This window comes from Carcharodon carcharias, chromosome 2, assembly GCF_017639515.1.
Source record: "Carcharodon carcharias isolate sCarCar2 chromosome 2, sCarCar2.pri, whole genome shotgun sequence".
NCBI lineage: Eukaryota > Metazoa > Chordata > Chondrichthyes > Lamniformes > Lamnidae > Carcharodon > Carcharodon carcharias.
The window spans coordinates 122,321,258-122,326,107 of NC_054468.1; positions in this window are offsets into that span (position 1 = coordinate 122,321,258).

A 4,850-nucleotide genomic window follows, 5' to 3' on the forward strand; every position below is an offset into this window, starting at 1 on the left:
AAAAGTTTAAAGCAATCCAGCAGAATCAACATGGTTTTGTGAAAGGAAAATCATGTTTAACCAATTTATTGGAGTTCTTTGAAGGAGTCACATGTGCTGTGGATAAAGGGGAACCAGTGGATGTACTGGAGTTAGATTTCCCGAAGGCATTTGATAAGGTGCCACATCAAAGGTTATTGCAGAAAATAAAAGCTCATGGTGCAAGAGTAACATATTGATATGGTTAGAAAATTGGCTAGCTAACAGGAAACAGAGTAGCCATAATTGTGTCTTTTTCAGGTTGGCGGGATGTAATAAGTGGTGTGCCACAGGGATCAGTGCAGGGGCCTCAACTTTTTACAATTCATATAAATGATTTGGATGAAAGCACAGGTGATATGATTACTAAATTTGCTGATGACACAAAGGAAGGAAAGTAAAAATGTAAAGAGGACGTAAGGAGACTACAAAGTGACATAGGTTAAGTGAGTGGGCAAAATTGTGGCAAATGGACTTGAATATGGGTAAGTGAAATTGTCTATTTTGGCAAGAAAAATTTTAAAAGGGCATATTATCTAAATGGTGAGAGATTGCAGAGTTCTGAGATTCAGAGGGATCTGGGTGTCCTCGTGTATGAATCACAAAAGGTTAGTATGCAGGTACAACAGGCAATCGTTTATTATAGTGAGGGGAATTGAGTACAAAAGTAGGGAGGTTATGCTTCAGTCTTACAGGGCACTGGTGAGACCACATCTGGAGTACTAACTACAGTATTGGTCTCCTTATTTAAGGAAATGTGTAAATTCATTAGAAGCCATTCAGAGAAGGCTTGCTAGACTAATACAGGAATGGTGGGTTATCTTATGAGGAAAGGTTGGACAGGCTAGGCTTGTATCTGCTGGAGTTTAGAAGACTAAGAGGCCGCTTGATCGAAGCATATAAGATCCTGAGGGGTCTTGACAGGGTGGATGTTAAAGGATGCTCCCTCTTGTGGGAAAATCGAGAAGTAGGGGTCACTGTTTAAAAATAAGGGATCGCTCATTTAAGACAGAGATGAGGAGAATTTTTTTCTCTCAGAGGGTTGAGTGTCTTTGGAACTCTCTTCCTCAAAAGGCAGTGGAAGCAGAGTCTTTGAATATTTTGAAGGCAGAGCTAGATAGAGTCTTGATTAACAAGGAGGTGAAAGGTTATCGGGCAGTGGCGGGAGGTGACAATCAGATCAGCAATGATCTTATTGAATGGCAGAGCAGGCTTGAGGGGCCGAGAGGCCTACTCCTGCTCCATGTTCATATATCCAAAATGGCCAGATAGCCCTCTCATGATTACTGCATCACACTAGGCAATTCCACTTTTATTTGGGAATGAATACAGAACACTGAGTATAATGAGAGACACTTGGTATATTCAAATAACTTTTGTTCATGGGCTGTATTATGATCACATGGTTATCTTGGAGAAAAATTGAATGGTTTTGGCTGAGGGTGCAGACTTGCCCACACTGGCAATTCACCCCTGATCAACTGAAGAAGCGAATAAAAAAAGACCATTCCCTGTTGTTCGGAAGTCACTAACAAGGGGGCATCAATTCAAATTGTCACTAAGACAGAGTAGATGAGGCATGGAAATATTTCTTTACACACAGGGTTGGGTATGGAATGCTTTGCCACATGGAATGTTTGAGGCAGGGATTGCTGTATCTTGTAAGAGAAAATTAGCAAAAAAATTGAATCAAGGACTCGGAGAAGTCATGACAAGAGAGAAAGTGGAGAAAGACGTGGGTTCAAGACTAAGGTAAGTGGGAGCCTGATGGCATGAGGAAGTGGAGAAGCAGCTGAAAAAATGGTCTCAATCATCATAAGGAAGTCCACAAGAACGCAAGAAAAAGGAGCAGGAGTAGACCATATGGCCCGTCAAATATGCTCTGCCATTCAATACAATCAGGGCTGATCTTAGGCTTCAAGCCCATCCCTGCCAGTTCCCATATCCCTCAATTCATTGTCTATCCCAGCCTTAAATGTATTCAATGATGGAGCATCCACAACCCCCTGGGGGAGAGAATTCCAAAGATTCACAATCCTTTGAAGTAATTTCCCCTCATCTCAGTCCTTAACGATTGACTCCTTATCCTGAGTCTGTGCCCTCATGTTTTAGGCTCCCCGACCAGCAGAAACAATCAGCATCCACCCTGTCAAACCTCTCCAGGGTGTTGTAGGTTTCAATGAGATTGCCTCTCATTCTTCTAAACTCCAGAGAAAAAAGACCCAATTTTCTCAGCCTCTCGTTATAGGATAACCCCTTCATCCCAGGGACTAATTTAGTGAACTTGCGCTGTACTCCCTCCAATGCAATTCTTAACTGTGGGGATTAAAACTGCTCACACTATAGGTGTGGTCTCACCAAAGCCCTGTACAACTCTAGCAAGATTTCTTTATTCTTGTACTCCAATCCCCTTGCAATAAAGGCCAACATGCCATTTACCTTCCTAATCGCTTGCTGCACCTGTATGTTAACTTTTTGCATTCCCACACCCAAGTCTCTTTGAACATCAATACTTACATGTTTCTCACCTTTCACAAACTCAGTGAGGATCTTGTACTTGTTGGGGGTGAAGGGTTTATATATAGACTGTTGGTAGTGGAGAAAAGAATCTCGAGGTTATTTTTGTTTTCCAGGATGACCCTAGAAAAATGGGCAGTTTTGGGAGGGGAGAGTGGACTGATAGCGTTTGATGTGTTGGAGCCAGATCTGGTTAACGGATATCTGAGCCGGTTGTGCGTCAGTGATGCTCAAGTCCGAATTTCTTGAATGTGGAGGTGCATGGATGGGAAACACAAAATATATTTAATTGGCATACACTTTAGAAAGTCTTGAGTTGTGAAAGGCACAATAGAAATGCAGATCTTTATTTTGTACCGGGGCATACCAGAGCCTAATCTATGACAGCGCTTCCCTCCCAGTCAAAGCATTGGACTGATACTATAACAGTATAAAAGCAAAATACTGCAGATGCTGGAAATCTAGAACAAAAACAAAAATACCTGGAAAAACTCTGCAGGTGTGACAGCATCTGTGGAGAAGGATACAGTTGACATTTCATCAGAACTAAGACATATAGTAATTGTTGTGAGTTTGGAGATCTGAAGATACTTGCAGGTGTCAGACTACATTTGAAATTCAAATTAAAAATTCATTTTTTTGAGTTCAAATGATAAGGATTTTTAAAAATCCATTGATTATGTCTTAACTTCTGTGATTGACTTGGTCTCGCGTTCTACATCATTTTGCTCTTGACAAGCCCGGTGAGAAAGAGATTTCTTCATGAGACAGAAATTAAGTAACTAGTCAGACCTGTAATGAAAGTCTCCAATACTAGTAGGCTAAGTGAGGTACAAGATCAATTGTATATTTCAGTGTGTCTTCACAAGAACGTTTAAGTATCTGACATGTAGGAGGTAGCTAAAAAAAAGCTGGTGATCTGTTCCATATAACCATGGTCAACAATAATACAGGAGATAAAAACAAAAAAACTGCGGATGCTGGAAATCCAAAACAAAAACAGAATTACCTGGAAAAACTCAGCAGGTCTGGCAGCATCGGCGGAGAAGAAAAGAGTTGACGTTTCGAGTCCTCATGACCCTTCGACAGTTCTGTCGAAGGGTCATGAGGACTCGAAACGTCAACTCTTTTCTTCTCCGCCGATGCTGCCAGACCTGCTGAGTTTTTCCAGGTAATAATACAGGAGATCAAGTGAATGTTGAAATAACTACAAAATGTAGCCATTCTGGTGCCATTGGGCATCACATTGAGATAAATTTTGACCTAAGTAATTGGTGCCAGCTATTGCATCTGATGTATTTCATATCATAAACATGTGGGAAGGAGCAAATTTGTTTTGCTCGCTCACAGGATGTGGGTGTCACTGGCAAGGCCAGCATTTATTGCCCAATCCTAATTACCTAGTTGAAAAGGTGGTGGTGAGCTGCCTTTTTTAACTCCTGCAGTCTCTATGGTGTGGGAATGAAGTTACAACATTTGGACCCAGTGAAGGAACGGTGAATATACTTCCAAGTCAGTATGGTGTGTGACGTGGTGGTGCCGTTCCCATGCTCTTGCTAGCTTGGGACAGTAGTGGTAAATGATGAACTTGTAAGAATAGGGAGTTCCTGAAAGTGGGGAACACAATGTAATACTTGTGTTGCAAGGTTTATCAGAATTTGAAATCATCAGCAAGTGACCTTGCATCAGTGAATGATACAGCACAGAAGGAGGGCCATTCAGGTTATTGTGCTGTGCGCTTTGAAAGAGCTATCCAATCACCTCCGCTACCTGTGCTCTTTCTCCCATAACCCTGCCACCTTTTCCCAACACAAGTATTAACTCAGTTCCAATTTTGAAGTTGCTGCTTCCACCACCTTAAAAATCTTGGAAAGGTTGCAGTATTATTTACAAAGTAGTTCCGAGAATGTCTTATGATGCGCTTCTTCAGTTACCACTGGTCATACACAAACATTGCCCTTGTGAAACCTCTTGCTTCATGATTGCCTAACAGCTTGACTTGCCTTGCCCTGCCCTGCCTGAGCTCCATCCCCCCGCCCCCCGCTCAGGACAAGCTGCCACGTGTTCAGCGGTGACGCAATCCGAAGGGGATAGGGGAGGGAGGGAGGGGGGTGGGGAGTGTCAGCGCGCGCCCGCGCGTGTGGGGAGGTGCGGCGTCAGGGCGCGCCCGGCGGGCGGCGCGGGGGCCTGTGGGGATTGTAGTCATGGCGGGCGGGCGGCGCCAGCTGCGAGGACGGGGCGGGTGACGTCATGGGCCTACAGCTCCCAGCAGGCGGCGGGGCGCCACCGGCTTGTTATTTCCTGGTTGGTCGGGC